We start from the raw sequence: 27,501 nt of genomic DNA on the forward strand, positions 1-27,501 counted from the left end.
TAGTAGTTTCTTTTGAAAGTGTCATGATTACATGATTCTTGGTAATTCTTGCATTCTTGTGCTGTTGTCTGTGCATTTGAGGAGACAGCTCCCCCTCTGGCCATTTCAGGTGTTCTTTGGCAGGAATAGAACTTCACTATTTAGTCTAGTCTCTGATTCTGGAAGGGCCAGCTGTAACAATCCCAGGCAGGCAGAGCTTGTTTTGAATTCTTTAGTTGACTAGGATGCTGCCTTCACTCTAATGTTGGATGGGGCTGCTGCTATCCGGTGAGACCACTACCTGGGCTCTGCTATGAGGCAAACCTACTGGCTGGGTACTACAATGGCTTTTGGTCAGATAAGTTACAAAATATATTCCCTGGACAGGCAATTCAGTTGTTTGGGATCTGTATTTGAGTGGGTCTGTAGGATGGGCTTCAAGGTTAGGTGTTAGTGCTACTCAGGACAGGTAGGACCAGAGGCTATGCTCCTTACAGATGTGTGACTAAGGATTGCCTCCCTGTCTGGGTGGAGCCATGGGCTGGGCTTTTCTACAAGCTGAGTAGCTGACCACTCCCAAGTCAAGCCCATTTAGCTCCTTTGCTTTTCTTAAATCCATGGAGGTGAGAGTCTCCCTGCTTGGGAAAGGTCATTGTGTAGATTTTTTTTTTGTTAAATGGAGCTCCGCTTAACTTCCTAGGCCAAGCAGAACTAGTCTCTGTGTTTCTCTAAAATACATGAAAATGGGAGTCTTCCTGCCTGGGTAAGGTCATTCAGTGAAATTGCTGCGGAGTGGAGTTGATGCTTGACTTCCAAGTTCAAGCCAGTGTAGCCCCTTCACTTCTCTGAAATCCACTGAGGCCGAAGTCTTTTTGCCTATGCAGGGTAGCTGGGTGGTTTTTATGGCTAGATGGAGCTGCTGCTTGACTTTCTGAATCAAGACAGTCTAATCTCTTTGCTTCTCTAAAATGGGAGGAGGCAAGCATCTCCCTGACTGGGTGGGACCACTGGAGTAGGCTCTGAGGCAGGCAAGGAGAATAACAGTCTAGAAACTCAAACTACCTTGAACTTCCCACCATGCTTCTCAAGGCAACCAGCTCAGCTTTGTGGATGCGCTATAAGGTTGACTGATGTCTCTGATCAGGCTCCATAGCTGGCAACAGCACAGAGGCATTACCAAGATCCATGTGCTGGTAACTATGACTTATGCCTCCTTTCTTTATTTCTACCTGACACCAGGCATTCTAGCCATGCCATTTTCCCCAGTGTTCCCTGTGAGACTAGAGTGGGCTTGTAGGAAACAACTCAGAATGCTAGGAAAGCTGGATGACTACCTCTAGTTCTCTTTTCCCCCTGTAAAAACTGTGAGCCCAGGGAAATCCTCTCCCTCCGGCATCGTGCTAACTTGGGGAAGGAAAAGGGGCAGCACAGAGTGAGACCATTCTTCTTATCCTTCTAATTCAGATTTCATTCAGTTCTGTGGACCACATAGGTGTCAAAGGCTTGTTTCTAAGTGTTGGGGTTTTCAAAAGGACGTTCTAATCTGTGAATAGTTGTTTGCTGAACTTTCTGTGATGGGGATTGAAGCCCGGGACTTTCACCATCTTGCTGACATCTCCTGCCTTTTGCTTATTTTTATCTCTTACTTTCTACTCTAAATGGTAAAGTAAATAAAACTCTTAACCTGTCCACCTGCCTCACTTTTATAATTCTATCATAAAGTATAAAGGTGAGAAATCTTGGCTTTCAAAATGCCTTCTAATATTTACAGAGCTGGAAAATTGTAAAAAATTCGGAGTGGCCATATTCATTAAGAACTTTGCTCTCCAAGGCTACAGGAATGCATCAAGAAAATAAACCATAAATGTGATACATTGTTGATCATTCAGCACTCAAAAGACTCTCTTCGAGGACTATACTTTAAAAATATACAGTTTTTCTACTAAAATAAAATGAACTTAGAATTTGAAGCTGATGAACAGCAACATCAATGTCAATGTAATGAAATTTTGTCATATTATTTCTTTTCAGGATCCACAGCTTTAATACTCTTAGTTATTTATATATATCATATATATTAATATATAACATATATGTTAACATATATAACATGTTATATATAACAACATATATGTTTTATATATACAACATATATATGTTATATATATACAACATATATACGTTATATATATACAAAATATATATGTTGTATATATAACATATATTGATTTTAATTGTATATTTTGTGTATTGTGTATTGTCATTTCCAATGAGGATGTTCCAAAAATTAATATTTTAACTAAAAACAAGTATTGAAAGGCTTGTACTAAATGTGAAGTTTTACAAACACAAACTCCATTTTCTTTTGTATAATATGTGTAAACAAACTCTCTATGATGCTTTTTATGAACTGGTTATTTAAATATGTGGAAGTGAGCAAATGTTATTGCTGATTCAAAAGAAGGCAAAGGCACTTGCTGTGTGAGCAGAAAATGTTGAAGCTATTTGTGAAGGAAAGAGTATGTCACCTAAATTAATGTGGTAGACTCGCCTCATAAGTCATCTCCACCACTCAGCTCTACCACACTGCTGGAAAGAGTAGGGGTCAATATTCTACTCATTTAGAAGACACAGGGCCTATTTATCCACTGTGGGACTCATATTTCTTCATGTAGTCAGGACACAATAAGACTCAGGTTAAAAACTTCTTTAAGAAATCAATTATTCAAGATACTATATCAGCCATTAAACTTAAACAAATATTTCAAAATCCTGCTTGCTGTCGTCAGTTAGGGAATGCCATGACTAGACTACATATACATCTACAGACTCAAGTTTCAGCACTGTCACATAGGCTTCTCACTCCCACTCAATAAATTGTTTCCTTCCTCATGTGTTCATTGAATCCTGCTTTCTTTTCTTTTATTTTTTTCCAAAATCCTTTTAAAAGGTACATGACATTTCTCTGCTCAATTAGACTTAATAACTAAAATTTTTTACTCAGAAGGGGTGCCATATTAAGCATGGTGGCCATGCTCACAAAAAAAAAAAAAAAATGAGGGCAGTGTGAAGAATATCAGATGTAAGGAGGCACTGACAGTGTCTAAAGCAAACTTCGAGTGGTCAACATTTTGTTTCTGATTCTCTTTTTGTAGAAGATAATAAAGTACTACATGTACTTATGGTAATGTTTAAAGAGCTATTTCTGAAGATTTAGATTAATGATTGCTACTTATAGAAATTATGATTGGTCATAACAATTAAATGAATATTGAACAAATGGACTTTTCCTATCCTTGTGGGCCAATTTCCAACAGTATACATATTCTTGGTACTGTTTTGTTCCTATAGTTGCACAGAGTTATACTTTGGTTTTGTTGTTCAGGAAATAAGCTCATTCAGTGTACCCATATGGTGCCCTAGATTCTATTGAAAAGTCAACGAATTATGTTGGTGAATGACAGTGGACCACTTGATGCCCTCATTTTCTTTTCTATTATTTGGTTTGAGTTCATTTTGATTGCTGAATATTAAGTATCTGTATCTGCTTAGAATGGATGAGAATTATAGGAGCTGAGAATATGGTGGAAAAAGGCAAGAAGCTGACTCAAACCTCGCAGCTGGCGTGACGAGATTTGACCACCTGGGTTGCCCATTTTCTAATGCTCCACAGAGATCTATGTACATTCGACCTTTTCTGCCAGTCTTTGTTTCAAATCAAACTACTTCTTTAACAACTTTCTTTCAGATTAATTTTTTTAAATACTCATTGAGTGCCAATTATCTATGAAGCACTGATAGGTTTTTTTAATAAAAAAATATTAAAAGAATATAATTCATGTTTTCAAGGAGTTCGGGATCCTTGGGAAAATCACCATTAAATCAATACACTTAAATAAAAACTACTGTAACTGGTGGCATGTTATATATGGAAAAGATAAACGTGTCTAAGGAGGTTTGGGACAGAAGGGTTAAATAGCAAGAAAAACAAGTAATACTTTCTAAAAGAAGTGACATGGGAGGGGAGCCTTAAAAATTGTGATTGTACCCTCTTCTTAGTATGTATCTAAAGGAATAGATATTGGTATGCAAAAGAGATACCTGCACTCCCATGTTCATTATTCAAAATAGCCAAGGTATAGAAGCAACCCAAGAGTCCATCAACAGATTATTGGATAAAGAAAAATGTGATGTATATATACACACATACAAAATAAAAGGAAATTCTGTCATTTACAACAACACAGATGAAATTGGAGAGCATTCTGCTAAGTAAAATAAGCCAGGTACATAACATCAGATACTATACCATCTCACTTACATTGGAGTGTAAGAAAGTCAACCTTCGAGAAACAAGGTAAAAAGGTGGTTACCATAGGTAGAGAAGGGATAGGTACAGGAGATGTTAATCAGCAAGTACAAAATTTTAGTTAGACTGGAGGAATAAGTTTTAGTGATCTATTACACTCTATGGTGACCACAGTTAATAAAAATGTGTTGTATATTTCAAAATTGCTAGAAGAGTAGATTTTTCATCTTTTCACCACAAACAAAAAACAGTTGATGAAGATATGGACATGTTAATCAACTTGACTTAATCTTCCTGAAATGTTTATATACATCAAAGTATCACATTGTATCTTTCAAATATACATAATTGCCATTTGTCAATTAAAATATAATTTCAAAAAATTGTGATTGCAAAATATAATGTGAATTTGACAGGTGAGATCTGGCAATCACTGCCTTTGCCTCACCAACTAAAGGTACAATAATAAGGGTCAGAGTTTATCCTTCCATCCCATGCACTTTCAGTTGATATATGTTTCCATTCCATGCATTGCTAGCAGATTGGTTAGAATTTTTGTTGCCATGAATCCATCATCCCTGCTCTTCTTTCACTTCTTTGTGACAAAAGACTCAATTTCTATAAACATATTTTCACATATGTCTCTTTTTCTATCATGTTGTCATATTTTAGTCCCTTCCTTGACAATTTGTAAGTTCTCTAAATTCAGTGAAATGGTGCTCTCCAAAGCAAAACAACAAAGATATCAGACCTGGAGCAAATCAAAGTTGGTTTCTCTTTTCTTCTGTGATATAACATTAAAAAAAAAATCTAGCGGGGTGCGGTGGCTTCATGCCTGTAATTCCAGCACTTTGGGAGGCTGAGGTGGGCAGATCAGAAGGTCAGGATATCGAGACCATCCTGGCCAATATGGTGAAACCCTGTGTCTACTAAAAATACAAAAATTAGCCAGGCATAGTGGCCTGTGCCTGTAGTCTCAGCTACTTGGGAGGTTGAGGTGGAAGAATCTCTTGAACCCGGGATGCTGAGGTTACAGTCAGCTGAGATCATGCCATTGCACTCCAGCCTGGTTGACAGAGTGAGATTCTGTCTCAAAGAAACGAAACAAAACAAAACAAAACAAAAACAAAACTATGAGACAAATCAACAAAAGGAGACCTCACAAAACAACCTAAAATGACTTGAAGAGTAGGCCCTGTTTCTTCAGATTGTTGAGGGAATACTATCATAGAAGAAAAAGCAGGAACTGTGAATACTGGGCATCTCTCCCACTATTTGTCCCTTGTGTTTTCTTGTTCTATAATGCAGCCAAACCTTTGGCATCACCTGTATTCAAGTTACATTCATGCACTTGCCAATGTCCTCCCTTCAGGTAGAACAAAGGAGGCTAATTTAGTTGTCATGTGGAAACAAGGATGTGTAGAAGTGGAGGTACAGAATAGACAAGGAAGCGTGAGTGTTTATGGAGAGCTTTCAGCAACAGGAAGCAGAAGGAATCAAGCAGAGCACAAATGTGACAATCTGGAAGAGAATTGCCTCTGTACGTTCAGCAAACATTCATCACCCTCTCCTTCTCAACTCGCTCATTCTTCAGTAACCACACCCTAGAAATTGACACTGTATCACTTTCATTAGTTATACTTTCATTTGTCTAATTGTTCTCAACCCTCTCTTGGCATAAGAAACAGGATTGTAGAATGACTAGTATCCCCAGGAAAAGTAGATTCCATCTTCAGTAGCTTATGGAAAGGCTGATAATAATTTATTCTTATTGATCTCTTCCAGAAAGTCATAGAAGGAACAGCCCACCACCTAGAAGAAGAAAGAGAGGCAATTTTTCTGTGATTTTAAATGTATAAAAAGAAAAAATATCAATTGCAGCATTAACTGTAAGCTGCACAGACAATAAATTGAAGATTGATTAAGCTCCCAAGTGTTGCTGTGATTATTAACCAATAGCATCAGCAACTTACTACTCTACTTTACATGTCATAAACAGAGTAATAGTGAAAGATCAACAGGCACAACTACATGTGGTTATAATTTGTTTGTGTAATCTTAGAAGTCTCATGAAAATGGAAGACAAAGCAGGTATTAGATAGTACAGAAATCTAGGTATTCCCATTTTAATTGTTCCTGTACCAGCAGAGTTTAATTTCAGATTGTAACATTTTAGGATAGAGTTTGGTTCATTGTGTGTTCCAGTTTTAAAAGACAGAATTTTCTTATGTGGAAACCTGCCTGCAATTGCTGTAATTTTTTTCTATCTTTTATTGTAACTTTGAAAAAAAAACACTTACTTTCACCACTTTTCACACCCTTTATTTTTCTGTCTACTAGAATAAATTTGAGCTGAATATTTAATCTACCCACTTTACCAAGCATTTTCAATCATCAAAAAGCTGATGTGAAGGTAGCTGAATGTGATATGGAAAAACAGAATGAATCAGTAGAATTACCTAAAATTTATGTCATTCTAAAGCAGAGAGGTCAGTTCCTATCTTTTTTACACTTCTTCATATTGCCTAATTCAGTACATGGAATATAACAGCTTCTCAGAATTTCATGGTAAAATTGGATAAATATGAATATTCTTGTGTTATACAGAAACAGTAAATTATATTTGTCACCCACTTCTTACAACATAGTCTCTAGGGAAGCAAGAGGCCATCCAGCCTTTCAGAATTAAGGCTTGAAAAGTAGATTTGCTAAGGTAAGTGTCAATAAGGCCAGTTACAGGATCAAAGTGTTTTAGACTATGAGACCTGGCCAGCAGTTTAAGTGAAATTGTCTCTTCAAAGGGGAACAAAGCATAGTAGAAAAAACACTACAGTGGGAGGTGACTAACAAGAATTCTGTCTTATGTCACACAGTGTCACGTAATTGTTTGTACACTGGATAAATCTCTTAAGCTTGCTAGATCTCAATTTACTCATCTGTAAAGTAAAGCAAGTTGAACCTAGAAATCTTCTATGTATGTCAAGGTGAATTTCCTTTTTACTAGCCTATTATCTTTTATTTTGTAAATCAACGTATATGAGAAATATAACAAAAGTCTTTAAAATGAACCTTTAATAATTATTTAATAATAATTGAAATAAAATCATGGCAGAAATGGGTCATCATATTTGGCTCCTTGACTAGGGCCTTGTCTTTCTTCATTATTCTTTTTTCTCTGCTTTGATGCTGTTAGAACGTGTGTGTATGTGCACACCTGTGTGTGGTCCCACTTCGGCTGACAGGTGTGCTTAGCTTCTTGGATTTCTTCACAAGATCCAATGTGTTTGCTTGCACCAGTGCTTTCATTAGTTCTTAGTGACGATTTCTTCTAATCTTCCAACGTCTTCCTTCTAGAGCTTGATTTCCCCAGTAAGCTCCTACATGTATCTGTAGTGTAATTTCTTTCATAAATTCTGAAAAATCCCTTACTCCATGGCTCTGTTCTCTTTGCTGAAAACTGGAGGATACAATGGCAATAGGTAACATGTTAACCAGCAATTACAGTCTTTAACTTTTTTTGCATTATCTTTAATCTCTAACTTCAATCTCTTTATTGCTATTTGACTTTGAACTTCCTTGATATACTGAATAAATGCAGAATAAATGCAGGATGACTGCAGATCCATATACCTATTCTTTACCAGGCAGAACACAGAGTCTTGACAACTGCTTCCTGCTGAAAACAGTTCTTTGTCCATTCTACAAATAAGAAAATAGAATTAGGGGAGAAATAGAAATGTTTCTGGGCTGATCTCATTCTAAGACCATTTCCAAAACTGTCCCTAAGGAGAGGAAAGAGGCAGAAAAAAAAAATGGCTATGAGGTGCAACTCCAGCAATTGTCCTTGAGATCTCTACACATTTTTACACTGATCCTTTCTTTTCTAAGGAAAATTAAGATGAAATGCAGAAAAGAATTTAAAAAAAAACTAAAAAGTAGGCATGAAGGGAATATTTTGCTACTGAAAATCAGTACAAATATATGTAAAACACATTTAAGAATAAAACTAAATCTATATTTTGATTTTTGATTGAAAATAGATTTCAAATTGTTGAATGACACAGAAGACATAATCACTGGTAACTGTGAGGGACGATCTGTTAACTGCTTTGAAAGGCACTCTTTGACCCCTGTGTCCTACTGTTTTTTTTAGCCCATTTCTAAATGGCAATGCCCTATCAAATGCTCAGATGCAAAATCTGGAGTTCAAATAATTGTCAGCACTCATCTGGACTCTTTTTTATTCCATCTTACATTTCTAAATCACATTTATTTCATAACGTTAAACTCAAGCCAGATGAAATCCCTTGACAAAGGAATCGAACAAGTCCAAATTGATCTCTTAAGTGGATCAATAGAAACTTAACTGAAATGGATTGGGGATTTTATCAGACTTGACGTAGTAGTACACTAATAAGATCACGTCCAATTCACACATATAGAACTAAATTTTCAGCACAAATTGATCTGATTACTAAGGATGAATGGTCATCTTTAATAATGGATTAAGGCGGTAAAGATTTCTTTTTTTTAATACAAAAAAATTTTTTTTTTTAAACTCTTGGAGATTGCTTTAACTTTTATTCTTATACCGAATTGCATTTGCTTCTTACATGGTTTGACTTACAGGTTTGACTTTAGAAACGTTTTAATTTTTGTAATTTTATCTTCTTTCTTAAGTCAGAAATATCTTCTGAAGTGTTTTCAAAAGAACAGTTTGTTAATAGCCAGAAAAGCCATTATAATACAATGTACTGCTCCAATAAACTATAACATCTCTAAAAGCTGTTTGTAAAATAATGCAAATAATAGTTAGTAAACCTGTCACTGTGACAGAGAATTGCCTGTTTGAAATGTTTGCTTTGTCCATTCTGTGACTATTAACTTGATAATTTAGATACATGATACTTAGGAGATCTGTCACGTTAGAATTTATTAAAATTCCTCATAAAATTTATGCATAAAAGTTTGCTGATAAATCTTCCACTGGATTGGCTTAAAAACTTAACACAGTGATGAATAAAGACTGAAGATTATGTTTCTCTAAGAAACAAAAGCCCTTATCTACCTTCCAATCCACTTGAACTATTAGAAGACTCGTTTATCCTAACATCCATCTCTTCATTTCAACATGGAGTGACTAGCTTCTGCATTTCTCTCCAGTGTTGGCTGTAGAATGCTCAGAACAAGTTTCACTTTTCTCCAACTAAGAGATTGTTTCAATAAAATGTTTTGATCCTAGGATATCTTATTAACATTTTGCTAGTGAATGCATACTTTTTCTGGACCTTTCCTTCCTAAGATCATGCAATCTCTCTCTCTCTGTCTCTCTCTCTCTCTTTCTCTATCCTGTATCTCCCTCTTGAAGTCCTTTACTCTGCTGAGTCAATCTCTCTTCATTTTCCTTCCGTTAGATAAACAGACCCAAAAGCAAATATCTTCTCTGTGCCTAAGAAAATGTTCAAAATAAGCAGCCAAGGCTTGGAGAAAAGGCGTCTTGTTTTGCACTCTCCTTTCCTGACTGGTTGGTGTACTCTGAATTAGAAATCCTCAAACATATTCATACTTCAGTAAGGGAATAACAACATAGGACACATAGGAAGACTTCTTTGCTTCCAGTTTCTTAGGTGTGCTGAGTCCAGATTTCTGGACTCCATCTAAAATGGTCTCTATCTTTATGTTTCAGGATAACTCATAAGAGTTATGCATTGGAGTATTCCTAAAGACCTAGAAATTCCTGTAGTATCTTTTCCCTTGTGTTACCTTTTCTGTTCATTTTTACCAAGAACTGCAAAAATAGCTGATTTGTCTGGTGTAGATTTTGGGTATTTGTGGATCACTAGGACCATACCATTTTGGATATTTGTGGATCACTAGGACCATACCACCATAAGGTCGAACTAACATCTTTCAACATGAGAACTATGCTAAATATATAAGTAAACAAGGTATTATATAGACACTCAAAGGACTTGGAATTATCCCTGTCTTCCCTTGATGTCATTCTCCCATAGTTTTTCTCTTTACTCTTTACTTTTTCTTACGTTGTTTTCCAAAATAATTTTATTCTATTATTATTACCATAAAAGTAATAATGTTGTTATTGTGAAATAAATATTTGGAAGATCTGAAAAACTACAAGAATAAAATTTAAAAACTCATATATAATCTCATAAGCCAAAAACAATCATTATTAATGTTTTAGAAAGAACCTACTGTATATTCAAGTCCAAAAGTTCTGGAACTAAATAGTTAAATAGGAAATCTCTTTCTACTTCTAGACCAAAGGCCAAATAGTAGTCACATGTTCTGTCTATTCAAACCAAGATAAGGCCACCTTTTCCAAAAGGAGCAGACAAAAGATTCAAGAGATTTAACAGAATAGTTATCTCCAATTTTATTAAGCTATAACTGGTCTTATCCTCGTTTCACTCACCCATCCTACCTGGCTATGTGGGAGGGAATCCAAAAGGGAGAGAGAAAGTAAATATAAATGGCCCTAGCATCTCTAAGAAAGAGCATGATCCAGGCCACCAATAGTACCAGACCACTCTAGCTCAGCACAGAGAAAGCCCTGCCCATTTACAAGTGGATGACAATGCGTTTTTGCCTTTGAACAATATACATCTCCTACAGTCTCATTTAAGTGAAATATTTACATCACTCCTTGAGTAACGATTCAAGAGGTTGTGTGAGGAGACAGAATTTCAACTCTCTTAAGGGGCTAACACCATGATATATAAGATATGACATGAGTATAGATGGTTCAAATGGAGTAGTGGTGGAAATTACTTAATCTGAGATAGCTGAGGGAATGAGAGATGAGTGTTGTTATTTACTGTAAGGTCAAATATTATTATTTCCCTTCTTGTAATGTCCCTCTGAGAGTGATGTTTCCACATCCTCACGCTGTTGAACTTGGGAGTAGATATGCTACTTGTTTGGGCCCATGATATGTTCATGAAGTGATGTGAGTTGATGAGAGGCAAAAGTTTTAAGAGCCTATGTGTGGTCTTTCATGTCTCTTTTCTCTCTTCAGTGACACAATTCCAGAGAGAGAAGGCTCCATTACCCTGAGTTCTACAGGGAAAGCAACAAGGAGTAGAGCCAGAGCTAATAAGTGAGGACATTAGCATGAGAGAAATAAATAGTTATCATTATAAATCAATAGAATTTTTGAGTCGTTTATTGTTGTAGTATGACATAGCCTATTCTGATGGATATAAGCCAGATGCCAAAGCTTTCACAAATTGATGAAGGACATAACAGATGACACCAGCAAGTAGTGGCAAGCATACTACAGCTATAAGGACTGAGCCGCAAAAGAGATTTGTTTTTATGAAAGGGTGAAAGGTAAACTTCTTAAAGCTGCATAAATTCAGATTTTTTTTTACTATATGTATGATTTTGATTTATACATTCTTTATTTTTACTTAACATAATACTGTGAGCATTTTTCATGTTTTAAACATCTTTGGAAAGTATCATTTTTAGTGTCTATGTGCTATCCCGTTTATTTACTTATCGTATCATTGGCAGTTAGCTTGTCTCCTATTTGTCATTGTCAATGAAACTGTAAAAATTATCTTCATTCTAATATTCAAATTTTGAGTACAAAATTTTACAACCTTAGTTGGCTATTCATATTTTTAAAATCTTTTCTGTATTTTCCTTTGCATTACTATATAGCTCCTTTTATGCACATATCATGTTTATTATTTCCCCTTAATATCCCTTGATATTTACTCCAGTAAATTACACAAAGCTAATACATAATAATTATAACTAGTCAACAAACCAAAGTGTGCTATGAACAAACTTTAACTCTTATAAAGAAAACTGAAAGAATTGTGGAATGATTTCTGGACTGTACTTGCAGCACAGGTGATCTAACTGTATCAGCCTTACTTTGTATTTAGAGGAGGGCTAATTCTAGCATGCGAACTGAGTTTTATGGTACATTTGATATAGATGGCTAGGCTCTCATCAGAGTTTAGAAGACAATTTAAGGAAAGGGGCAAAAGTCAATATTTTAATATATCCAGATTCCTATTTTCTTCCTTATTCCTTATTGAAGAAGTAAAAGCTATCAAATACATAGGATTTTGTAAAATCAAAATTGTAACTGATTTAGTTATAAAACAGGACATTACTGGGAATAAAAGAAAAACTAAAGTCTTTCTAATTAGTCATCCATAGATGATACACAATCTAGATAATTCTGAAAGGAGGTGAAGAGAGAGAACTCAGCTTCACTCAAATTATCTTGTATGCAATACAATTAGAAAATTTATCAAATATAATGGATGTACAGGATATAATGGGGGTAGTTGAAACTGGTAACCAAATCTCTGACTTGAGCCATAAGTAAAATGGTAATGCCAATTCCTCAGACAGAGAAAACCAAGTTAGGTACTGAGTCAAGAGGAAAGCCTCTTGTAGACATGGACATGTGAAAAAAATGTGAGGCCAGAGTATTTAGTGTTTAATATGTGTTTCGCCATTTGCTAATGTGGTGGTAACTTGCTACACTTAACAGCCTGGTTGGTGCAGTATCTAATCCTACTCATTAGCTAGTTATATCCTGTGACATAAACTTACAGAAGAAGAGAAAAGCAGTGGAGAAGTAGGAAAATGTTTATCAAGGCAGTAAAGTAGTGAAAATAAATGCTTACACAATAACATGCTTTAACTCATTTGGAGTAAGTGCTGGCTATTAAATATAGTCAAAACAGATACCATGCTGTGAATTACAGGGTCTTAAACATCTCCTTCACTGATATTTGACTTGTTAGATTGTAATGGTGGGTGGAGAGAGGGGTATCACAATAAATAATAGAAGACAAATTCTAGGCCTGTCAGCAATGATTTCTTATGTGTTATTTTCACTTAAACACTGAAGGAAATGACAAAGGCATAAATAGAATGAAAGCCAACTTAATGAAGTCTTTTTTATACAGTTCAGCAACACTGAATCTAAACCAGACAAGAAAATTTCAGCACTTAAGTCAGACCCCAGTACTCATTTGCCAGGATCAAAACTGAGATGCGCTTCTGGAATTGTCGTAGAGTGAGTTAAAAGGGTTAATGTGTTCATGTCATCTAATTTTTGCATTTTTTTCAACTTGGTGGTGCCTGCAAAATCTGTGTAGTATTATAAGGTTTACTCTGTAGTTGAAGATGTGCTGTAGATTAGTGACTACTTAGTCACTGCAGAGTATTGAGCACAGCAATAAATCTAAAATTAAAAAAAAAAAACTATGAACCTTCAAAGGTTAAGAGGCCTCCAGTACAAGCTAGTCTACCTTTTAGCTTCTAAAGATACTTATATCTGAACTGCAATTGACCAAAATTTACATTGTCATTGCAAAATCAAAACAAGTCAAAGATTGTGCTGTGTTAATCTTCCACACACTGATAGCTGTCTGTGAACAAAAGTTGCTTCAAGAAAGCCAATTGGTATTGGATTAATCCATTCATTTAACCATTTTATTGATGATCTATTTCATGTCAGACACCACGTCATGTACTACTATAATCCAAATATGAAGTGCATCTTCCTTCCCTCTCTGTCTTAAGGACCTAGGTATATGGCTTGAATCATAAATTCTAAAATAGTAGAAAAGCCAAAGCCTTCTTGTATAGCCTTACTTTTTCTTGGTGCCATCTACTTCCAGACCTATTCATAAAGAAAGTTTAGTTCCTTTAATAGTAACACACATACACACACACACACACACACACACATACACACATATACACACATATACATACACACATACTCCTGCCTATTCTCAAGTTCAGTAATGCCATTAAAAATGTAGTACTCACAAATATAGAATTATATGGCAAAATGCATAGCCTTCTCCCATTTCTCCAGGTCTCTGCTTATACCTCTTTCCTCTTCTCCAATCTCTGTCATGTCTCAAAGCCAAAACAAATGTTTTCCTACTTTTATACCAAATTATTTCCTACTTTTAGACATCTGTGTAATATTTCATTGGAATGTTCTAACTCAAAACTAAGTCCTCTTTCTGGTTCATGGTACCCAATAATATCTCCAGTTGCTAGAAAAGGATTGTTCAACAGAATTTTCTGTAATAACGGAAGCATTCTATATTCATATTGTCCATAGACTAGCCACTGATCATTTGTGGCTGTTGAGCATTTGAAATGTGGCTAGTGTAACTGAGGACTGACTTTTTAACTTTCTGAAATTTTAATTAATTTAAATTTAAAGAGCTACACGTGGCTAGTGGTTACTATTTAGGACAACACCACTTCATACAAAGTAATTTCTACTAGACCTTCAAGTACTTGCTTAATAATCAGAGCTTATTTGCAACCATGTCACCAAGCATATCTTCATAGACCTCATTTTCTTCATATTAAATATTTCAATCTTTTAACAAAAGCCACAAAGAACTGAATTATCAAACCAAACTCATGTGAATCAGAGATTTTACCCAGTATCAGGCTTTCCTAATAATTTTGAGTTTAAAGTAATCCATGGCACAGGCAAAGCAAAGAGAAGTCCAGATCCCCTAGTTTAGCTGTCCTGATGTCTTCTCACCAGATCAGAATACTTCCTGGCCCTGATTAACTTAGGTAATCTCTAATAACGTATGCAACAACACTACTTACAGAGAAGACATATCTTTTATCATGCATTATCTCCATTTTATACTGAAATAGCTTTCATAAATTTCCTAGAAAGTCTTGGCCACACATCCATAGATTTCATTCCTAACAATTGACAGTTTGCCATAAGCAATCATTGACAGACCAGGTGCATCTGCTCAAAGCATTCCCTGAATAAAGACTTTCCCATTACTAAATAGAGTTAGTATGTTTCTCCATAGATCTGTAATTTGAATGTGTATAAGAAGACTCAACTTGGTGGCTTTTGTTCTTTCTTGGGGGCATTTTCTAGGCAAAGAAAGAAAATAGATTATACTGCTGCTTAACCATTTTTTTCCTACTCAAGAAAGTGTGTGTTCATTTATGCTAAGTTATACATCTAATAGTTAGGCAGCTGTGGTGAGAATGTATTCCTGGTTAAGTGTCATTCAAAATGCAACTCCATGTTTGTGCTAAGGTCATCAATTCCAGAGAAATACTAAAAATAAAATATTAATATTGAATGCAGGTTACGTACACTATGCGCATCTAGATTTTTGATGTTGCAGAACAAGGACTCTGGTGGCCTTACAACCCAGCTCTTCCTCCCTTTCTCACTTTAGAATAACTATAGAATGTGCTGGGAATATAACATCTTGGAATAAGGAGGAATTGACTAGAATAGCTTGGACTCTGTTCTCACCCTCCTAGAACAGGATGGATGCTTGCAATGCTTTAGCTCAGCTAGTCAAGTTACCCCTGGGTATAAAACCCAGGGTAGAGTGCTTTACAGGGTCCCTCAGCTGTGGTGTGACATAGGGCCCATGCATATGAGGCTCCATCCACCCTGGGCAGTGTTCCTGAGCCTTAGGAGACTGGCTTACCATGGATTTTAGGCTTCTATTGTCCCTTGCTGCCCATCTCTGAGTAATAAAATTGCTTCACTTGTGTGTTTCACTGGAATCATGTGGATTGATACCAGTGCATGTTATTAACAAAGTGTTTAGAGCCCTCCCCTACGATTGGTGCCAGTACACAGTGAACCTGCTTCACAGGTGTCCAGTATGGTAGCCAGTAGCCACATTTGTCTGTTAAGCACCCGAAATGTGGCTAATCCAAAATAAGATGTGCTGTAAGTATAAAATGTACACCAGTACAACAAAAGAAATGTAAAATATTTTGTTAATAATTTCTATGTTGATTACTAAGAAAACAATATTTTGGATATATTGTGTTAAATAAAATACACTATCAAAATAATTTTACCTATTTATTTTTACTTCTTTTTTTTTGAGACCAAGTTTCACTCTTGTTACCCAGGCTAGAGTGCAATAGCACGATCTCTGCTCACTGCAACCTCTGCCTCCTGGGTTCAAGTGATTCTCCAGCCTCAGCCTCCCTAGTAGCTAGGATTATAGGCATGCCACCACCACTCCTGGCTCTTTTATTTTTTTTTTTATTATTTTTTATTTATGGTAGAGCTGGGGTTTCACCATGTTGGCCAGGGGCTCTCAAACTCCTGACCTCAGGTGATCTGCCTGCCTCAGCCTCCCAAAGTGCTGGGATTACAGGTGTGAGCCACTGCGCCCGGCCTACTTTACTTTTTAAATGTGACATGTAGAAGTTGAGGTGCTTGTGGAAGCTCAAGCCAACAGGATATAACTAGCAGGTATGCTGCTATTGGAACCTGAAGTCCACATGAGAATGCTGTTGGCAGTTTAAATTTGGATGAACGTAGCCTTTAGGGAGCAGAGTTGAAACCACATTGGATAAAAACACACAAGGAAGATTGAGAGGGAGGAGAGCAACAGGAAACCAGCATTTTAGAGATATTTGGAAGTTGAGAAGCCTTCTATGTTTACTGAAGAGGACTTATCAGAAATGAAAAATTGGGAGAGTTAGAGGAGTGTCTCAAGGGCCAGGAAAACAAAACAATGTTTTTTACACTATGCTCCCCAAAGTCCCACTGGGGGTTACTACATTTTGTAACAGCAGAGAGGAGTGAATAGGTGAATAGATGTGGCTCCACATCTCTCACCAAAATCAGAGTAAGGGTGCTTTTATTGATCAGTTTCCACTTTTCCATAGAATTTTATTTAAATAAGCGGTTTTGTGATAAAATTACATTTAAATTTTGAGTAGAAAATTGGATGTAGAGTGAATGATGAATGTCACCTGGTCACTTGGCAGGACCATACTGTGAATGTAGCCAAGAAGCTGCAGCTACTAGGCTGGGCACGGTGGCTCACGCCTGTAATCTCAGCACTTTGGGAGGCCAAGGCAAGCAGATTGCTTGAGGTCAGGAGTTCGGGACCAGCCTGGCCAAAATGGTGAAACCCCATCTCTACAAAAAATATTAAAAATTAGCCTGGTATGATGGCATGCACCTGTAATCCCAGCTATTCAGGAGGCTGAGGCAGGATAATCACTTGAACCTGGGAGGCGGAGGTTGCAGTGAGCCAAGATTGCGCCACTGTACTCCAGCCTGGGCAACAAAGTGAGACTCTGTCTCAAAAAAAAAAAAAAAAAAAGATTCAGCTACTAATTACGTTGATCAATTCACATAATTAATGATATGCATTTTTGTTCCCTGTGGTCCCATGGCCTCTATACATTGCTATATGGTGGTGCTTTGCATATCTATCTTCATTTTTATTTACCTTCCCTGTATCCCCCCTAGACTGTGAATACACAAAAAATCTCTCCAGTGACTTTCATCTTTGTATTGCAAGTGTAAAAAGATGAAGAAAACTTTATTCACTAGACCTGATCTTAAGGAGAAAACTGCCTGATTTCAGGAAGAGAGACAAATCTCAAAAGCATGCTCAAACAGAATAAGACGCTTACTGAACTACTTAGCAGGAGAAAAAGAGATAGTTTGCTTTGTTTCTCAGAAGAAAGAAGAAAAGGAAGAATGAATAAAGAATTAAGGGAGAAAATGGGTAGTGAAAGAGAAGGCAGGGCTTATGATGTGATTCTGTGACTCATACATTGTCAATAATGTTTCTACACATACAAATCCTTTTCTTTAAATAACTGATAAAGCTTCTAAATTTTATATTGTGCTAATGTAGAGCAAAACACAGACAATGTGTATAGGGCAGATATTTGGAGGAAGTCCCATGAAAATGGACTATCTGGGAATTTGAAGAGATCATGAAGAGGCTTTGGACTTTCATAGGCCAAAGGTATTTGGAATAGGACTTTTTAGACTACCACTGGCTAGTAAAAAACTAATGTGAACCACAAAATGCAAGCCACATATGTAATTTTAAATGTTGTAGTTGTCACATATAGTTGTCTACATGACTCACCGTTATAGTCTTCACACTTGAATGAGTTTCTTTCTAATATGCTTTGTCTTAGTGGATAAACACCGCTATTTTTTTTCTTGTTTGTTTACTTTTTTATTTTTATTTTATTTTATTTTACTTTAAGTTCTGGGATACATGTGCTGAACATGCAGGTTTGTTACATAGGTATACACGTGCCATGGTGGTTTGCTGCACCTATCAACCTGTCATCTAGGTTTTAAGCCCTGCATGCATTAGGTATTTGTCCTAATTCTCTCCCTCCCTTTGTCCCCTACCCCCCGACAGGCCCCAGCATGTGACGTTCCCCTCCCTGTGTCTGTGGAACACCTCTATTCTTAAAATTAAGTAAATTAAATACCTGGGAATATTTTACTGTCTCCCTCACTCATCCCACACCATCTTCATAAATTAATGAATGCTCCCAAATACTTTTTGCATTTACTCCCTGTGATAGACACAATAATGGCCCACCAAAGATGTCCACATCCTAATCCCTCAAGCCTGTGAAAGTGTTTTCTTAGGTGACAAAAAACACTTTGCAGATGTGATTAAATTGAAGCTCTTGGGATAAGAAGATTGTTCTGGATTATCTCAATGAGCCAAACCCGATATAATCAGAAGGATCTTTGTAAAAGGAAGGTAGAAGGATCACAGTCAGAGAAGGAGATGTGACAACAGAGAAAGAAGCCAGAGGGACTCAAGGAAGAGGCCTTAAGCCAAGGAATGCAGGAACACTGGAAAAGGCAAAGAAACAATTCCCTTCCCCAGAGTAATAAGAAGAAACACAGCTCTGCTGATACCTCGATTTTAGCCCCATAGATCCATTTCAGACTTCTGACTTCCAGAACTGTAAAATATAAGTTTATGCTGTTTTAAGCCACTAAGTGTGTGGTGATTTATTTTAGTAGCTATAGGCAACCAATATGTCCCCTCGTTACAGTCTCTATGTCCACAGACTGGGTTTGGTGCTTATCATGTTGTAACCACCCAGTGGGTTCGCCTTGCACACTGTCTATGGAGAACTGATTTATCAAGACAGTGGAATTGCAATACAGAAAGAGTAATTCACTCAGAGCTGGCCGTACAGGAGACTGGAGTTTCATTATTATTACTCAAACTAGTTTCTCTGAGCATTAGGGGATCAGAGTTATTAAAAATAATTTGGTGGGTAGAGGAAGGCCAGTGAGTCGAGAGTGCTGATTGTTTGGGGAGGAGATGAAATCATAGGGAATTGAAGCTGTCCTCTTGCACTGAGTCAGTTCCTGAGTGGGGACCACAGATCAGATGAGCCAGTTTATCAATCTGGGTGGTCCCACCTTATCCATCAAGTGCAGAGTCTGCAAAATATCTCAAACGCTGATTTTAGGAGCAGTTTAGGGAGAGTCAGAGTCTTGTAGCCTCTAGCTGCATGACTTCTAAACTATAATTTCTAATCTTGTGGCTAATTTGTTAGTCCTACAAAGGCAGTCTAGTCTGCAGGCAAGAAGGAGGTTTTGGGTAAGGCCTGTTATTTTCTTTGTTTTAAACTATAAACTAAGTTCCTCCCAAAGTTAGTTCAGCCTACACCTAGGAGTGAACAAGGACAGTTTGGATGTTAGAAGCGAGATGGAGTAGGTTAGGTCCGCTCCCTTTCACAGTCTCAGTTATAATTTTGCAATGCTAGTTTCAATGTCTTGCCTAGAACAATTGCCACAAACCTCTTTATTGTCGCCCTTCTTATGTGTTGATTCTCTATAATCTACTCTGTTCAAATACTCAGGGTTTTTGTAGAGATTTTCCTTGCTTGTCACCCAAAGGAATCATATACAGCTTCCTCACCAAGTCCTATATGGCGCCATCTGACCTGGTCTTCGCCTACGTCTGCAGCCTGTCTCTCTCTCCTCTGCCTCAAACACTGCTTAAGATCCCTGTGCACTTTGTACGATATTTTCATTCTAAATTTGCATGTGTTGTGCCCAGCACATACAACAGCTGGAATGCTTTTCACAGTCCCAACCCTCCTATACCCCTTTGCCTGGTTAGCTCTTAATGCCTTGTTTATAAATCATCCCTCTAGAATCTCATCTCTATGCTCCCTAGGTAGGATTAGGTATTACTATCATGCTGCCGCAATGCCCCATTCATGCCGCTATCAGGTCCTTAAAGCACTGTCTTATATCTGTTTACGGGTCTCTTTCATCAGGCTGTTAATTACTTGAGAAAAACTGCTTTATGTTTGAATGCACAACACTCAATCTGGGACACAGTAGTTGTTTTTTGTTTGTTGAACGAGTTAAATTATTGAATTAAAGTATAATATAGTACATCTATAAAAAAGTTCAGTTTCTAGGAAAAAGAAGGAAATTCTTTAACAGTAAATTATAATAATGTTAAGAAACAGTAAGAAAAACATGTCATCAGTAAAAGAAAAGTTAATGCATGTTATAAAACATCACCACTTATTTAGTTATTGATAATCTGGAAAATCCATTTATAACAGGAAATGTTGTATAATGTAAATCAGGGTTTCAATGGTAAATTTCCAGTTTAAAAATACAAATTATCATTGCGTTTGTATAATGCAGATAAGAATCAGGTTTGATAAATGAGGGAAAATAATTTTATAGGATAAACCAATGATTTAAAATCTATATTCATATTGAGATTCAATGAACATCTCTGGAAGGATCTTTCATTGCCACATTCATTTTATTATATAGCTAAAAAGCTAATAGGCTCATCTCAAGGCTTCTTCTTGTAGCTCTATTTACTAAAGGGTTAAAGGTGGCCGGGTGCAGTGGCTCACGCCTGTAATAAAGGTGGCCGGGCACAGTGGCTCACGCCTGTAATCCCAGCAGTTTGGGAGGCCGAGGCAGGCAGATCACGAAGTCAAGAGATGGAGATCAGCCTGACCAACATGGTGAAACCCCGTCTCTACTAAACATACAAAAATTAGCTGGGCATGGTGGCATGTGCCTGTAGTCTCAGCTACTCAGGAAGCTGAGGCAGGAAAATCACTTGAACCTGGGAGGCGGAGGTTGCAGTGAGCCGAGATCACACCACTCCACTCAAGTCTGGGCGACAGAGTGAGACTGTGTCTCAAAAAAAAAAAAAAGAGTTAAAAGTAAATTGTGGAGAGTATCTTATTTGAAAATTACACTGCCTGGACACTGCAGATTATTAGGTTGTAGATTCTGCTAGAAAAGCTCAGAAGTGAGAGAATCTGTTCTATACTTGTTCAGACCTAAAAAATAGTAGTAAATTCTCTGGACAGTGAAGCAGGGAATTGCAGTACTCTATTGGCGAGACAGATTTTTCTTGCTAACATGGAAAACTAACCATCCTTCTTCTTTTTCTTCATTTTTTCCTCTCTCTTGTTTAAACCTCAGATGTATAAATAACTGAAGAAGCTGTGCTATTTTAAAACATGCACTGATGATTTTTCATTGGTACATACATTTCTATCACAGCCCTTTAGTATCATTGTAATTTGCTATTTAATAACTCCCCTTTCTAAAAACCGATATTAATGGAATACATTATTGCATTTAATTTGTTCAAAATTATTATTTTTTAATACTATTAAGCATTTCCTCAGTTCATGATCCTTCCTCTTGCTGAACCTGTGCAGCCCCTTGCCTGGTTTTGTTGCTGCCTTGTTTTTGTCGTTGTTATTTTCCTTCCCGTGACCACAGCTCCATTCCACCTGCCTTCTAAATGTCCCTCTAAGAACTGCTTTAGCTAGAAGCTAAAAATGCTGGCTTGCTGTTTTTTCATTATCATCCTCTTCTAAGTATTTTGAAACTGTTTTTTCCTAACCTAAAGTTTTAACCTTTTTTTTTTTTGACGGTGTCTTGCTCTGTCACCCAGGCTGGAGTGCAGTGGTGTGATCTCGGCTCACTGCAACCTCTGCCCCCTGGGTTCAAGCAATTCTCTTGGCTCAGCCTCCCTAGTAGCTGGGATTACAGGCGTGTGCTACCTAGCCAGGTATGTAACACCCAGCTAATTTTTTTTTTTTTTTTTTTTTTTTTTTTGAGGCAGAGTCTTGCTCTGTCGCCCAGGCTGGAGTGCAGCGGCACGATCTCGGCTCACTGCAACCTCCACCTCCCAGGTTCAAGCAATTCTCTGCCTCCCGAGTAGCTGGTACAGGCACCAGCCACCATGCCTGGCTAATTTTTTAATATTTTTAGTAGAGATGGGGTGTCACTATCTTGGCCGCACTGGTCTTGAACTGACCTCGTTATCCACCCGCCTCGGCCTCCCAATAATTTTTGTATTTTTAGTAGAGATGGGGTTAGGCCATGTTGGCCAGGCTGGTCTCAAACTTCTGACCTCAGGTGATCTGCCAGCTTCTGTCTTTCAAAGTGCTGGGATTACAGGCATGAGCCACCGTGCCCAGCCAACAATGTATTTTTAAGATGGCAGATATGTAGGATTTTAAGCTATCCTTTTGTTGTTGATTTGATTTTGCTATATTATTGCCGCAGTCTCTCAGATATTGAATTCTTGGAATTTAATTAGTTTTCACTGAGTCCCAGGAGAAATTCAATTTTTGTGAATGGTCCATGGATATTCAAAAACTCTATTTGCTTATTAGGTATTAAATATATATACTAATATATTAGGTAAATATATATAAATATGTATATTAGTGAGCTTAATTTTAAATGTGTCTATACATGTTAAAAAATTCTGTACTTTCATGTTTTGTCAGTTTGATCTAAACCATTTTTGAGGAAGTGATAAAATCTCTAACTAAAATTGGAAATGCATCCACATCTCCCTATTGTTCTGCCCACTGCTCATGCCACTCCTCTCCTGACAAAACAGAAACTTCTGAAACCAAGGGGAAAGGGGAATTGTTAATTAGAAGTAAATAGTAGCTAGTAATCATTTTTACTAGCTATGACCTCATGGCAGGATTGTCGAAACAAGGCCTATTATTTGACTTGAATTGCTTTACTATTTGCTGGATTTTCTCTTGGTGAGAAAACTTCCCAAATTGTAATTCACCCTTAACATCCCCCTACAGCTAGATGAGGCAAATGCCAGTATGCCCTGTGGCCAATGGATAGCCTGAATAACCAAGTAATATTCATCATCAATTCTCCCATGACAGCAGTTTCTTCTGCTTTTGTCCAATAAGCAAAAAAATTTCAATATTTATGAATAGATGTACAATAAAACAACTGGTGGTCAAAGAACGGGGATAATTTTAAGTGGCTTCTATGTAAAGGTGTCTAAAATGTGCCAGACACTTACCGTGTGCCTTTGGACAAACTACTTAACTCCACCTTGCTTCATAGTAGTGTAGACCTCACAAAGTGGCAAGAGGATTGAACAAGTTAGCATACTGTTAGCACTTAGAATGTACTAAAGTCATATAATATGCATTCGACAGTCATTAGATATTATTGGCTGCATTTCACTTTTCATATTCTTTCCACTTTCTTGATTTATTCATGCTTTGTGTAACTGTGTATGTGGTGTGTGTGTATGTAGAGGAAACCTGTTATAGGCATTATATTCTCTGGGAATTTTCCTTCTTCAAAATCATTCACCCATCTACTTGTGCAGGGACCTTAGAACAATTTTTAGACTCTATTTGGGGTTAGAACTTATTATCTGTTATTGTGACTAAAGATTTGAGTCTTTGAGTTGTTCTCTTGATTGCGGAAGATGTATAGCCTAAGGCATTGCAGAGAGAAAGCCAGTACATAGAAGAATAGAGCTATAATACAGTCACCCAGAGACATAGAGATAAGAAATGGCGAGAGAATAATGCCTGGTTTCATATCGCTTTCCATTTCCAGATTTTCAGCCCTTCTGAGGCCAGATGGCATTCCTGACAAAGGGTTTTTCAAGACATTACTATATTCTTATCATAACTCCTCTTTTGTTTCAATTACTTGAATTGGTTTCTGTTATTTGCATCTAAAAGAGTATCAAACAATACAATCTAATAGACCATAACAAGCTTAGTAAGGCTAAAAATTGTGTCCTTGACTGCTTCTGGGATCCGAAGATAATACAGCGATCATTGTTTGACATCTTTTCACTAACCACATATCTGAAACACAAAGCTCAGGATGTCTGTCATCCATCCAACTTGAACAAATTTGAGAAATAAAAGATGACATCAATGAAGGTATTCTGAAACTACAATAAATTGTTTCATCATCTAAAATAGACATTCATCTTAGATCCAAAGATTCTTAGTAGATGCCCACTGCTCTTTTCCCTTTTAGTTCTCCTGCCTCATTTCATTTCCTACCCAGCTCATGCAAACTTATTCCATGGGGCTATGTGCTGCCATTTTTCCATTCTCACTGATGGAAAGCCATCAATTCACATCATCTTCAACTGGCAATTTCATTTCATTTCATCAAAAAGTATATGTTGAGACTAGTATTTTCCAGACAGCCTACTTGAGTTAGGTTGTGGCTACAAAGTGCAATAGACATGGTTTCTAAACCCAAAGTATCATCTCTCTCAGAGTATGCCTAGGTGTGATAAGGTGGGGAAGAGGAGATGGTTCTTTTGCATGCCTGTTATTTGTTTTCATTAAGAGCTACATTAAGGAAATACTCTTGGCCTCTTTCTAGAACAGTAGTGTCTTAATCTTATAGGTGAGTTTGGTGGAAAAAAAAACAACAACAACTGATGATATGTATTTTCTTCTTGGGAAGCAGCCTGACCACAGAGGACATCAATTCTACTGGGCATTAATTCACACTATAAGTTTTATAGGGTCAAGGATCCGTGGGAAAAAGCTTGAATGGTACAAGGCTGCCTACAGTTAGATGGGCACATATTTTTAACCCTAGAGTTCAATATTAGAAAGTCCACTTGTCCATAGCTATGAGTCATATTCTCCTGTGTTAGCTGTATCTGCACGATGGTGGTATTTTGTTCTTCTATCTGCCTTATAATTTAGTTGTATGTCTTAATTGATTAATAGACCCAGTGGAAAAGAGTGTTACTAGCCTCCTCAAGAACACTAACAATGTGTATCTAGAATCCTGTCCTCTCACCTTGGCTTTTGCCCTGTGATCTAATAATCAGGGGAAATATCCAGATGGAATTTTTTTTTTTTTTTTTTTTTGAGATGGAGTCTGTCTCTGTTGCCCAGGCTGGAGTGCAATGGCATGATCTCGGCTCACTGCAACTTTTGCCTCCTGGGTTCAAGCGATTCTCCTGCCTCAGCCTCCTGAGTAGCTGGGATTACAGGCACCCACCATCATGCCCAGCTAATTTTTTGTATTTTTAGTAGTGACGGGGTTTCACCATGTTGTTCAGGCTGGTCTCGAATTACTGACCTCAAGTGATCCACCCATCTTGTCCTCCCAAAGTGCTGGGATTACAGGCATGAGCCACTGTGCCCGGCCCCCGATGGAATTTTCACCACCCCAAATTCAGGACTTCACAAACGGAAATGTGTGCCAATCTCCAACCATTCCATAAAGGGAAGTCAGAAGTTTATCACCAAGCATGCCTGTTTCAGTCACATACTACCCTAATCATCAACTCATTCAGCTGAAACCTCAGAGTCACAATGACTCATCCTCCTCTTATTCTAGTAAGTTAGGCATAGAGTCCTGTTGGTTTTTTCTTCACAAATGTTTTATTTATCTGCTTTCCTCACTAATCCCAATCTAGACTTCTTCATGCCTGCTCATTGCAAAAGCTCATCAGCTGTATTTTGCTGATTCTAGATTTTTTCCTTATAATCTCTCCAGCAGAGCTGACAACATAATCTTGTTTAGTTGCCACTTTGACCACATTATTCCTGCCCAAAATACCTTCAGTGACTTCCGTCTTCAGATCAAATTCTTTTTCATGTTTTAAAGGCTCTGTCATAAGTGAATATAAATAACACAACCAACTTCTTCATATTTGTTATTCTCTAGTCTACTTGGACTTAACTCTTTTATAAACCAAAAGCATGGTCCACTTTTACTATATGTCTTTACTGAAATTGTAAACCACACATATATCATCATCTGAAATCAACTTCTACCCCCCTGTCAATCACCTCCAAATATTTAAGGACTAAAGCAAAGCCCAGCATCTCATATCCATTAACTTATTTACAATTATAACACACGGTTTCCAGTTAATCATACACTGTATTAAATTGTGTATTCCTGTGGTTTTATAGATTCATCTTTATCCAAGCTGAATTACTGTGAGTTCCTAGGGCTGAAGAATCATGGTACATTTCCCACATCATAAAATTCATTATTAATCATATAGTAGATACAAAATATTTAATAATTGATTGCCTTATAAATAAAACGAAGTAATTGCCTTCACCTAAGAGATGGCTTGATTCAACAGTTTGAAACTTGAGTCATTTGATAGTCAAAATCTACTCTGACCTCTGATTTTCTCTGTTGTTCTAGGCAAGCCATTTTACTTACTCTGGACTCATTTTCTTAATCCAAAAATGGAAGTAAGGCTTGTCATCTGTCTTATTCATAGTCACAGGTGAGGAGTATCCTAGTCAATACAAGGCACATAGCTAATACAAAGTTTAATAAAAATGATAAATAACATCTATTACAAAATTGAACCATTGTTCAATTTCTTCTGCCCTTTCAGTTCTTTGATTCAATATTCTTTCACTGAAATCTGAGAGCTTTAGTTTGAAGAAGTGTTTTACTAATAATTGTAGACTTTCTACATTAGCTTTTTCTTATCATTAGGCACACCTGGATGATATCAAATTATTCTTTTAAGGAAATCAATATATCATGAAAAATGCATAGAAGAACATCTGGCAATAACATTTCGGGTAAGGGAAATTTGAGTATGAGAAAACTATATCATAGAATTCCCTGTTTTCCTTGGAAACTTTCTTTAAATAATTTAAAATAATATTTTCTCTATTTTTTTATTCCTTAAGAAAATTACTGTTCTTTTGCTACAAGAGCCACTTTTCTTTTATTGTGAATTATGAAGAGTAGAAAAAAATGAAAAAAAATCATTCTCTGAGTCTCTAAAGAATCAGAAAAAGCTTTAAATAATTTTATTATATTGAAGATTTTCATAGTAAACCATTAAAATCAAATAAATGCCTTGACTTGAGAGACAATAACTTTGTTAATAACATATCATGTTAATTAGATTTTGTTTAGTGTTTTCATGTGGGCAAAATATACATTTTAGGCTGGGCATGGTGACTCATGCCTGTAATCCCAGCATTGTGGGAGGCTGAGGCAGGTGGATCACTTGGGATCAGAAGTTGGAGACCAGCCTGACCAACATGGTGAAACCCTGTCTGTACTAAAAATTCAA

At 36.9% G+C, this 27,501-nt stretch overlaps 1 long non-coding RNA gene across 1 annotated transcript in view; it reads left to right on the forward strand.

Annotated features, from left to right (window-relative positions):
* LOC129533062 (uncharacterized) overlaps positions 1-26,692 on the forward strand; it is a 71,163-nt gene extending 44,471 nt beyond the window's left edge. Inside the window, exon 4 of the long non-coding RNA XR_010133513.1 lies at positions 26,607-26,692. This is a non-coding gene — a long non-coding RNA (uncharacterized lncRNA). The remainder of the gene's footprint in view (positions 1-26,606) is intronic.
* The last annotated feature ends 809 nt before the right edge of the window (positions 26,693-27,501 follow it).

Source organism: Gorilla gorilla, chromosome 3 (genome assembly GCF_029281585.2).
Source record: "Gorilla gorilla gorilla isolate KB3781 chromosome 3, NHGRI_mGorGor1-v2.1_pri, whole genome shotgun sequence".
NCBI classification, from domain to species: Eukaryota; Metazoa; Chordata; class Mammalia; order Primates; family Hominidae; genus Gorilla; species Gorilla gorilla.